The sequence below is a fragment of the Dermatophagoides pteronyssinus genome, unplaced genomic scaffold, assembly GCF_027571235.1.
Source record: "Dermatophagoides pteronyssinus isolate colony J.1.1.1.1 unplaced genomic scaffold, Derpt_VIB-CSIC_2022.12 sq0004, whole genome shotgun sequence".
In the NCBI taxonomy this organism is placed as follows: domain Eukaryota; kingdom Metazoa; phylum Arthropoda; class Arachnida; order Sarcoptiformes; family Pyroglyphidae; genus Dermatophagoides; species Dermatophagoides pteronyssinus.
In genome coordinates, this window is record NW_027461528.1 from 368,661 (window position 1) to 381,529 (window position 12,869).

The window sequence follows — 12,869 nt, forward strand, 5'->3', positions numbered from 1 at the left end:
CAAAATGTTTCTCAATCAAAAACAAAAAAAAAAAATTAATTCAATTTCTATTTCATTTTCCCTCCCATTTTCATTTTCAACAGAATTTTTATTTTCCAACCAAGTGATAACGTTATTAACAACAACAACAACCGAATTCGAAACATTCAAGAGAATAACATTTTCTGGAAAAAGATTATTTAATTATTTCTTAAGAAAAATTTTTACAGAATTACGTGGGGGTGGTCGCCAGTTGTTCATGAAAATGCTCAACAACAACAACAAATATCAAGATGAAGACCAAAGAAACGAAAATCAAAATGATAACCATTTTTATTTATGGTATTTGTTTGATCAAAAATGAAATGAAATGTTTGTTTGTTTGTTTGTTTGTACATAATCATCATCATGATCAACATGGTAAACATCATGCAATTCGGATTAAAACCAAACATTAACAACAACAAAGTATTAGTAATATCGTTACTGAAAACATCCAAAATCTTCATGTAAACATTATCATCATCATCATGGTAACCATCACCAACAACAGAATGGCCATGATCATCCATCGAAACACACACACACTTCAAACAAACAAACAAATCAATGACATTTGACCGAAAACATTTGCTTGAAAAAATGGAGAAAATCTTTTTTGAGAATTATTTAAGATGCTTTTCTTCAATTGCAAAATTCGGCATCTTTTTGCTCATCGATTTGTGTTTGCATGATGTTTATACAAACCAAACACACACACACACACGAAAAAAAAGCAAACAACAAGTTTTATTTCATTTGGTTGGTGATTCTTTCTCTCCTTCGATGGATTCCAAAAAAAAACCAATCTTCTTCAAAAAGTCGTTTTCAAGTATGTATTTTTTTTTGTTGTTTTTGTTGGTTGTATAAAGTAAATGTTTATTATTCATTCGATAAGCCGGATATGATGATATGATAATATTTTTTAGTCATTCAAACGATAATAATATCGATGTATAGTGGTGGTGGTAGTATTATGGTCAATGAAAAGATGGTAAATATTTGATGGAAATATTGGCCTTTGGCTATTTTTCATTTTCACTCATACAGCACACAAACGAACAAATAATGTTAAAATAGAATCGAATCAAATGAATGAATGATTTATGGTAAAAATAGCCACAAAAGATTATCCCGACATTCGAAATTGTTTCAAAATTGAAAAAATTCCTGATTCTAGAATATTCTGTTTTTGAATTATTAATTTGAAGAAAAAAAACAAAAATTCAAACTTTTCAAACCACACACAAAATGTGCAAACAAACAAACAAAAAATTTGTCCAATATAAACATTCATTCAATTCATTTCAATGTCCAATTGAATTTGTGAATATTTTCCGAAAAACCAAAGACCAAAATCTAAACATTCAAATCAAAATCGAAAATTTCAGCTTAATAAGTAAGTAAGTAAGTCAGTCATTAACATCAACAAAGTTCACCACCATCAACATAAAGAATCTTCAAACCACACAACAAAAAAATATCATTGAATTATGTGATTCTTTGTAAAGAATTTTTTTCGCCTGTCATTGACTTTGTGCACACAACATTCATTCATTTTGATTCTATAAACTAGCTTTTTGGTGATGGTTAGCTTATTATTTATTTATTTATTTTATTACAAAATTTGATTGAATTAGACGAAAAAAACTTACATAAACATAAACATAAAAACACTTATTTACAAATTGATCAATTGAGGGTTAATAACCCTGATAATCAACTTTGATGATGATGAAGATTGCATAATAATAATAATCCATTATTTAATAGAAATCCGATGAAGAACAAAATCAAACATTGTCCCCTGACGAAAAAAAATCAACAAAAGACAACATCAGAGAAAATAAGGTTAGAAAGTCACCAATCTTACCAAATTCAAATTGAAAGACTTTTCTTTCATTTTCAATTTATGGATGTTTTCATCATCAAATTCTCGAAAACAACCCAGTCAAATAATATTTCACCATAAAGCATCCATTTTTTTCCTGTCTTGTCATTATCATCAACAACAAAAACACAGAAGCAAAAGACAATATTGTGTAGACATTAATCAATCATATAATAGGATAAAGGATGTGATTGGTGATGATGATAATGATGCCCATTCATAAAGTTCGTGATCCTATTATTATCATCATAATCAAGAGATAATGACCCTGATTTTTGTAAAAGGAAAAAACTTTTGTCTATTTTCATTTCTTTTTTGAAAAGTTTTTTTAATTTTTTTCAAAGCTTTTGTTTTTTCTTTTCTCCCGAAACAGAGTTTCCACCCAGGTTTCCACCATGGTATATATTCAGGTAAAGAACGTTGGTTAGGATGGTTGGTTTGAAGGTTTAACCCTGTTTTATTCAATGGTTTGAAAGAAAACAAAAGAAAAAAAGTTTTTTTTAATCTTTTCATCATCAACATTTTAAACAATGTAAGTTTTTTTTTCTTTCTTTTCCATGAAAAGGATGTAAGGAAATGCTGATGAATAATGAGGGTACCTTATTGGTGAGTTACGTAAGTATTAAAAATGATGAAATGTTTTGAATCAAAAAAAAACTAAGTTTTCGTTCACCCGATATTTTCTGATTTAATCACTGACCATTAGCTAAGGTGGCAAAAAAAAACGGTTTCTTCACTCACTCTCTGCCAATCAATCAAAATCAATGACAAAAACTTGTTTTTCGAGGTTGCTGATTTTTTAGAAAATTAAATTTAGCACCCCAAACAAACAAACAAGTAATGGCCCAAATCATCAAATGTTATAATTAGTTAAATGGAAAACAAATGAAACGAAATGAAACACAGAATATATCAATTTAACCATTCAGTCGTATCATCAGAAAAAAAAGACAAAGATGAACAGCAGCCAACAACAAAAAGAAAGAAAGAAACCTTTTTTGGAACAAGCACGAATGGCTAATCAAAGAAGAATGAATGAATGATTTTCGATTGATGTTTTTTCAACCACACAACAATCACACCATATATCGAAACAATGAAAGCGCGAGAACAAGAAGATTACACATTTTTTTTTGAAAATTTGATTTTTAATCGATAACTATTGAACCATAACCACCACCATCAAGATGATGATGATAATTATAATTATTAAACATCATCATCATAATTTTCACACGTTCTTGATTTCAAATGATGATTATTATATAATCATCATTTGGTTATTATCATTGAAATTATAATGGTGTCATCTTGACACATTTTGGCGAAGAAGAAAAAGAAAAAATATCGTCATTTTCAAAGTTTCTGAATCAAGAATTGTTTCTTTCATTCGATCTGTGTGCAAATCATCAAATCAGACTTTCAAATCAAAATTTTCAAGCAAAAGAAAAACTTTTACTTTTTCCATCAACATCATTTTTTGTGAAAACATCATTCATTCATTCTCAGGTACCTAAGGTATATAATTTTCAGGTCAAAAAATAATCATAATTTTTTTTGGTCAACTTTTTCATTTAGAATTTTTCAATTTCCATTTTGATTATAGCCAATGAAGTTTTCTTCTTCATTCATTTTAAATACATCTTTGTCATGCAATCATCAATGAGAATATCAAGGACAAGAAAACAGAAGAAAACAACACAACACACAAGTAAAACCACTTGATTTGTCCACGATATTTCAATGTCGAAATTGTTTCGATTTTCAATTCAATTCAGAAAAAAAGAAAGAAAGAAAATCTCAATTTTCATCATCAAAACACACCCAGAACGAAAAAAAACAATTTGATAATTTGATTTTTATATGTTTTCTACTTCTCAAATTTCCTATTTGGATTTTGGATTTTTCCTTAATTTTTCACACAAAATTCAAATTCAAATTCAAATACAGTAATCAAGGCTTTCTGTTTTTTTCTCCCCTTCATTTGAATGATCCTTGAAAAAATTTTGTTTCAATTTTTTTCTAGGGTAGAAATAATATGAATGACTTTGACATTCATATCCCAAGTGTAAAAAACAAAATAACGATGATGATTAACATATGCGCTTGGGTCTTTTTGGCTTCTCACTTTTCGACTGAAAAAAACGAATGAAAGAAAAAAAGCATGGACCTAGTTTTTGTGAATATTTTTCATTTTTTGGTTATGGTAAATAATTTATATAACACACAAAGAAGAAGAAGAAGAAGAAACTAGATTAAGCAAACATATTTTTCATAATTTGATTTTAGGCAAAAAAAAAAGTTTTTTTTAAAGCAATTTTTTGGGTAAATTTTCCCGGGATAATCAATTCGTTATTTGAAAAAAAAGTATAACTTTCGTAAAGATTTTCGAGGGGAACATGTGTTTAGAATTCATCAAAAAGTGATTCACCCACATTATCATTATCATATCGGATGACCAAACCTGACCTGAGAACTTTGAAGATTTTTTTTTTTTTTTTTTTTTGTAAAGAAAACCAATTCTCTCAACACTTGTTCAAATTCAAGAAACGAAAAAAAACAAAACTAAAGAAAGATGCTTTTTAGGTTTCTGACTTTGGCTGTTTTTTTTTTCATTTTTCAAATCATTCATCCATTACCATCGAGTCAGTGAAACTGACTTATATATTTTTTTTTATTTTCTCCACAGTTTCGGTCATGACCGAAACTTGACTTTTGAATTTGGTGGCCACATGTTGAATGACCTTTTTTTTTCGTTCGTTCGTTTTTTTCACCCCAGCCAAAAAACAGAAAGAGACTTTCATCATAACCCACAAAACTAGCGAGAGAGGTTAATAATTCTCGCGAAAGATTCAAGATTCACACGCACTAGTTTTTTCATTTGCTTTAGTTTTGCTTAACGTTGAATATTTTTTTTATTAGGAAAACAACAGCGAAAAAATCATGTTTGTTTCATGTGGACAAGACAATCTTTGTCAAAGTTCAATGACTATTGGTCGTTTTTTTTATTTGGTCAATTTTTCTGTCTTGAATTTTATCGATTTTTCGAAACAAAAAATTCGGATCGATTTTCGCTATTTTTTTTATTCAAAATTTTCAAAAACAAAAAAGGTTAAAGTTGAGACAAAGTGAGGGGAGAGAGAGAGAGAGTCATAATAACTGTCAAAAAACAAGCAAAAAGCAAAATAATAATGATGTGATTATCGAAGGGAATTTATGTTCAGGAACAAAACATTCATTTGTTTTGCATTTTGCCGATTTGTGATTAATAATCCAGGGATTTTTGCAGCGACGATTCAGGCAGAACAAAAAATACCCGAACCATAATGAACCAAAAAATGAATGAAAGGCGTTGTCAAATTTTTTCTAGAAACTAATCTGGAAAATCTTTCCAGAAACAAAAAAACAAAAATATATTAATCTTTTGTTGTTATGCAATTTGTAAAATAATAATCAAAACCGAAAGAAACGATCCAAAAAGAAAGAAAACTAAATCACATAATAATCATTATAATAATGATGATGATTATCATCACTCAATCATTATTTAATCATAATCATCATCAGTGAACATAACATTTTGACACTTTTTTCGTAGTCGTCGTTGTTGTTACCTTTGCTGCGATATTTACCTGGCTTTACTTTACCTGGATCGTATTAACAACACACCCTATTTTTCATTCGAAAATTTTTCTTTTCAAATGTTGATCATGGTTTTTGTTTTGCTTTTTTGTTTTGGTAGAAAAGATTTTTTCGTGTGTTTTATTAAGTCATCATAAATTTTGGATGGATTTTGTCGAATGAAAAAGAAAAAAACAAACTTATTAATGGTCTATAATTGGTCGAATTTGGTAACAGATTTTTTGAATTAAAAAAATGGGGAAAAAATTATTTGGTTTTTCTTTGGAAACCTGTAAAAAAAAAAATAACAAAGTTTTTTTTTTAAATTATCCGCGGAAAAGTTTCCCGGAAATTCACTACCCCCTTTCCAAAAACAAGAGAGAGAGAGAATCTTAATTAATTAGATTAAAAACGAAATTCAATCAAAAACTTGTCACATACATTACACATCAATCAAAATGAGTGGGTGAATTGGATTTTCTCGAAAACTTTCTCGGAAACTTTTCTCACCCCAAAAAAATAGTTACATTTTTAAAAAAAGCTTTAAACTTACTTAAATGATAATAAACTTTTTAAATGTAATCAATCAAAAAGCCGATCTTAGTATTATCATTTTTGATCTTATTATCTTGGTTTTTGAATGTCAAAATACGACCATTTGGCGTCACTCAACGTTAAATTGATGATGATGATGATGATGATGTAATTTGATTCGATTCTATTTTGACTAGATTTAGCATTTTCGGTCAAAATAGAATCGAATCATTTTTTTAAAAGTGTTCGAATTCGATTTTGATTCGAATTCGCATAAAGTGAAATTTTGTAAAAAGATAAAGATACCTTTTCTCTTTCATTTTAATGGTTAAACACGCATATCTTATTTCATTTGATTTTTTTTCATTTCAAAAGTAACATGGTTGTTATGGTAATCATCGTTAACCGAATAATGATAACATCATCAAAACCGACAGCATCAAGAAACACCATTTTCTATTTTCTTATTTTCCAATTTTATCATCCAAATTACATCGAACGAATGTGAAAATCAAATAAAACATCAACATACGGTAATTAATTCGGAAAAAAATGTAGACATTTTATATAAAACTACCATCATCATCATCATAATCGTTCAAAAAAAGCATAAACATTCGAAATAACAAAAACAAACATCGTTCAATTCAAAAACATTCCATTCTATGGTCAATTACCTTTTGCTTCGTTTGCTCTTTGAATTACATCACCACCACCACCACCATGATGATCATCAATTTGAAATTTAAATAATAATAAAAAAAAAAATTAATGGCAGGGGTCAATCATCATCATCAATAAAAAAAATTTGTTACTTTATTCTTGATCAGATAAAATCAAAGAAAAGAAAATCAAATGTTTTGCCTTTTTTATTACAGCCAGCCAAGGCAAATTCAGGAGACATTTTGCAACAACAACAAAACAAGAAAATGTTTACGATGTTTTTTTATTTCATCTTTTAATTGCATCCCAAAAACACATCTGCAAAAAGTAACGACAACAAAAAATCCATTGATTTTTTTTCAAAAATTTATCACCTTTTTTCCCCCGAAGATTTTCTCCATTCCACCATAATCAGGATTATTCGGACAACATTTAATTTCGACAGACGACTGAAGCTTATTGGTAACACTGGAGACTGATTTTCAAACCCAAAAAAATCAATCAGTCAGTCCGGTCTACCCTAAACCCTCAGTATTTTTTGGAAAACAATATAGTCTGGACAAAGTGCGAACTTGCTTTGTTGAACACAATTGAATGTATGAAAAGTCTCAGCATGATCCATCAAGTAACAAGTCAAAGTCAAAATGACCAAAGTCAAATTTTCCTCTATTGTTTCCTCCATTTCCAACTAAAAATCTATCGATTATCGATTAACCATTTAGGCGACAATTTTCATTTTTTTTGGTTCGGAAACTTTAATCATTGTCTCGTCATCTTTAAGAATTTTTTTTTCTCTGAAAAATGAAACAATGGCCAGAAAAACCAGCATAATGATGATGATGATTCCAATAACAAACAACAAAAATGTCATTTTTTCGAGTTGTTTGCTGTTGAAAAGAAACATAGTTTCTGGTCGACATAGCCCGAAGGTCCGAATACTTAATGTATTCAATGTTTGAAAATGATGATCATCAATGATGACCAGGAAAAAAGACAAAAGAAACGACAATTATGATTGTCGACCCTAAGGGTTTTTGGCTAAAAACATTGCAACTTTTTTTCATTCAAAGCAACAAGTTTTTTTTCAATATAACCGAAAATTGAAGACAAAAAAAATCAGCAAAGTCATTCTTTCTATTTGATCGATTTTTTTTCTCCAGTTGATTTCATGAAAAAATGTCAATTAAAAATTTTTCTTTTTGGAACAAAACAACGACGAAAACAATTACAACAACAGCAATAACAAGTTCAATTGAAAGATTTTTCGTGTGGCAGAAAACAAATGAAAATTATGAAATGTAATTCTTCAAAAATAGAAAACAAAAAAATTATCATTAATAATATTCTTGGTCACACACGCCAAACACACCAAAACTAATAAATCAAGAGAGAGAGAGAGAGAGAGAGAGAGAGAGAGAGAGAGAGAGTAAACTTAACTAGAATCTAGAATTAGAACTGAGAAAAAATTCTTTGGAAGAAAAAAATCAATTTACTCCAAGAAAAAATCAAAAATCCAAAAAAAAACATCGATAAATTGATTCATTTTTCTCTTAATGTTAACCTTGAATCGTTGTTGTCAACAACTTTACCTTACCTTGCACACACGCACACAGGTGCATAATAATACAAAATCACGAAAGAAAATTCCACTAACGTCATCATTATTGTTAAAAAAAAATCGATAAAATCCTTTTCTAGGTTCTTATGACTCGAAAAAAAATGAATGAAAGGAAGAATTTTTTTCTTCAAAAAACAAAAAAAAATCAATGCCAAGCAAACAAACAAACAACTTAAAGAATTTTCAAAATAACAACACGTGTTGTCATTCAGTAATGATTTTGTTGTTTACCGAAAACTTTTTTTTACGAAAAAGAAAAATTTCAAGTTTGTTCAGCTGTGTAATTGAAATGAAAAACTTCCCCGAAAGAAGAAAAAGAAAATCAGATCAAATGACAATAATCATCAACGAAAATTCCTATAATGTGATTTGTGTGACATAAATGAAGAATTCGGTAGCCATAAAAAACGACAACAACAACAACTTTTTTACAATGTTTACATGAAGAAAAAGTTTCAAATGTTGTTTGTTTGCAGAAAAAAAAATTCAATTTAGTTCCCGCATTTTATTGAATTTGAAACATTTTCTCTCTCGGTTCTGTCTTTGAAAGGAAGGACATTGTAATTTGAAGGAATTTTGCCAATTTACGTAAGAGGAAAATTATGATTATCAAAAGTCAGGGATTTTTGAAAATTGAAATAAACATCTCTCAACGGTTTGATGATGACGATGATGAGCAAAAAAAGATATTAAGAAAAATGGAAATATGAAACCCCCAAAACCCAAAAACAAGAAAGAATCAAATTTCATTTGAAAACAAATGAAAAACACGGCCAAAGAAATCGAAAACATTGATTGATTTTTGCAAAAAATCAAATTTTGATTTGATTATAATGGTGGTGGTGGTGGTGGGGGCCAGAAGAACCTCTGACCACAACGACGACATTCAAAAAATTCAGGTTTTTTATGCTTGAATTCCTCTCGATTCAAGGCAAGATCATCAGGTAAGCAGCACATCACAGGTAAGATCATCAACCAAGAAGGAAAAAAAAGTTGAAAGGTTACTAATATCATGATCATCGAACCAAAGATCCGGAGTAATGGTCTTTTAAATTTTCATTTTCATTCAACAAAAACTTCAAGAAAAAAAGTTTTTTAAATAACGAAACGAAAATTCTATGAATGAAATATGAAACATACAGGGAGAAAAAGACATTTACCTTAATGACGACAATGAAGATTATCATCGTTCGTCATTATCATTATCATCAAAGTGTGTGTGGGTGGGTATTCACATCTGTCATATTTTCATGTTTTAAATTGCACGCGACGACCATGTTGTTGATGACTGACGAACTTTTTCTGTTGACAATCTTTCCTTTTAAATTTTGGTTTTTATTGTTTTTTAAAATGTTTTCGTTTTTCTTTTTGATAAGGTTATCTGTAATGATGGATGTTACCTGGTCGTGATGAAATATATTCAGAAAGTATATAGTGGTTATGGTTGGTTAATTTTGGACTTTTAAACTTTCAATTTTTTTTAGGCATCCGGTCGATCGGAATTCATTCACAAGAAGAAGTATTTAAAAAATCAATATTTTATTCGTGATGTGGAAATTTTGTGAGGAAAGATATTTCTGGGAAATTCATTCCCAGAAATTCTCAACATCTGTTTCTGTCATATTTGTCATATTCTTAATCACTGGATCAATCAAATCAAATCAAATCAAATCAATAAATGATGAGATAATCAATAATAATCAATAAATATTCCATCACCAAAACAAAAAGATTTTGGCCAATGACCGATATCGAACCGATAAAAATAGTTTTTCAAGTTCAACAACAACAACAACAAAAACAGGATTATCATTTGGGCCATTGACACCTGATGATGATGAAGCAGTGATGATGTAATGATGGCCGGATAGTCGGGCATCCTGGAACACACACAATCAAAACGAAATGAAATGGAAAAATCATTCAGAAAATTGGAACGCATATTGGCATCATTTATAAAACGAAACAAAACAAAACAATAAATAACAAGTTTTCTTTTTTCTTGTTGACCTTGAAATGGTTTCATCAACAAAAAGAATGATTATCAATGTCATTATCATTTTTTTGACATCAAATTATGTCGTGATATGATGTTGTTGTTGTTCCAAATGGAACAACAACAACAAAATCTCATCATCATTAAAAAATGAGAGAGAGAGAGAGAGAGAGAGAGAGAGAGAGAGAGAGAGAGAGAGAGAGAGAGAGAGAGAGAGAGATTATCATTAGTTCAGAAAATCTTTCTGGAAAAAATTTGAATTTAAATTTTTTCTTCGAAAAAAAAATCATTTTCTTTCCAAAAATGTTTCCCATGTTTTCCATCATCATTGGGATTTGGATTTTTTTCGATCATTAAAATGATGATGATGATGGAAAACTATGAAAAGCCAAAAAAACAAAATAAATCCCGTTATTGTTATTTATTTTTCTTTTGAAAAATTCAAAAAAAAAAAAATCCTGAAACAAAACAAACAAACAACGAAAACAAGCAAACAAACAAAACATCCATTGAATGTGACGTAAACAAAACAAACAAACAAAAGTGGGAAAAGAAAATCAACCAAAAAAGAAAAAAATTTTAAAAGAATTTTTTCGGGTCTGAAAACCGAAACCCGTTCGTTATGTGATGTTTGTTTTGTTTTGGCCCGTAACAAATCAAACAAACAAACAAACAGAACAATCAACCTGTATGAAAGATGGGAAATGAATGAAAGTTAAAAAAATTCATTGAAAGTTAGGTTAGTCGGTTTTTTTGGATGGCGATGATGATGTCATTGATGATCATTATCATCGTTTTTTTTTCATTTAAAAATTTTCTAAAAAGCCAAAAAAAAACAGAAAACAAACAAAACAGCCAGCCAGAGAATGTATATAGATCATACATCCTCTATCAAATAACCAAGTGATGCGCTTCGAATGAAATAATGATGCTGGTGATGACGTCAATCTTTGTTGTTGTTGTTGTTGTTGTTATTATTGCAGACATATGATTGCAACAACAACAACAACAATCAAAGCAATCATCAATGAAGATGATAAACATCCTCAATAAAAGATTTAAATATCCAGAATAAACCAGAATCTTTGCAAAAAAAATCTCAGATAATTTTTTCCTTTTTGATCTGATTTTTCTGGTTTTCAGAATTTTCAAAATTTCATTCGGCTTTTTGAACCAACCACGTCATTGATTAACAGAAACCTTCCCAAAAAAAACCGAAGAATTTAAAGATCCAGAATTTTGAAAAAAAAAATGAAAAATCTGACTTTGACATTGACAATGAATGAATGAATTCTTGCTGTTTGCTCTACCATCGATAAAATTTTGTTCAAGGAAACTTTGCTATGTAGTGGTTACCCGTTTATGATTTTTTTTTTTGTTGTGAAATTCTTCGCATGAATCGACGCAAACGCATCAAAAATCTTCTTGTTTTTTTCTGGATCATACCTGAAACAGAAATCTCTATATAACCCGAGAAAAATTCATTTCAAGGATCCGTTCATTCGCATATGATGATTACGCAATCATGATGATCATCATCGTTCAATGTCAATGTCAAAACAATGCTGGTGGTGGTGAAACATTAATGTTGTTGTTCGCTTCGGTTGGTTGTAGTTGTTCATCATTAATCATTGTTTTTTTCTTTTCACATAATTTTCTACTTTTCGGTTATTATTTTCTCATCATTATCATCATTATTGTTGTTATTGTTCATTTTGGTTCCGTTTCGTTTCTTGATCGATCAATCGTTATTATCGATCGATCGATCGATCGAATTCAGTGACCGATCGATCGATTTTTCAACTAAAAATCATTAAAATTAAAAATAAAATTAATTAGCCAAAATTGGTTGGTAACACACCAGAGAGAGAGAGAGAGAGAGAGAGAGAGAGAGAGAGAGAGAGAGAGAGAGAAAGGTAACCAAATTAATCAATCATTTAACAAAAAAGAAAAAATTCTGCAAATTCTGTGTTTTTTTTTTTGACTTGGTTTTGTTTGAAATATAAATTATGAATAATCAACGACCAATGCAAAAAGCAAAAAGCATTGCCATTGAATTTTTTATTTTAAAAAAATTCTTGTTCTTCGACTATTTCGACACAAGCGAAAACAAATTGCCAGACAAATTTCGTTGGTTATTTTTCTCGTTTCTTTTTCGTTTGTTTGATTAAATTTACACCAGTGAAAAAATTTCAAAAAAATTAAATTCAATCAACAACAACCGAACATGAATGAAAATTAAATTTTCGAAAAAAAAGTTGAAAAATATTTTGGAAAACCACCATGATCATGATCATCATTTTGGAAACTAAACACGTACGGATGCACTCCAAAAAAATCAAAGAAAAAAACCAAAGAAACCCAGAAAATCATTAATAATAACTATGTGATTTCTTTTCTTTTTCTCTTGAAAGTCAATGTCAATGTCAATGACAAAACCGATAGATAATTTCATTTCGAAACTCGATTGATCATCGAAGGAAATCGATCAAAAAAACATGAAAATTCACCGAATCCAAATGGGAAAA

General features: G+C 29.2%; 1 long non-coding RNA gene across 1 annotated transcript; it reads left to right on the forward strand.

The window, feature by feature from the left end:
- Positions 1–6,403: 6,403 nt before the first annotated feature.
- On the forward strand, positions 6,404–10,341 carry LOC142644905 (uncharacterized). The gene is made up of 4 exons (XR_012846089.1): positions 6,404–7,054; positions 7,118–9,568; positions 9,722–9,772; positions 9,830–10,341. It is a non-coding gene; the product is annotated as an uncharacterized LOC142644905 (long non-coding RNA).
- Positions 10,342–12,869: the final 2,528 nt, after the last annotated feature.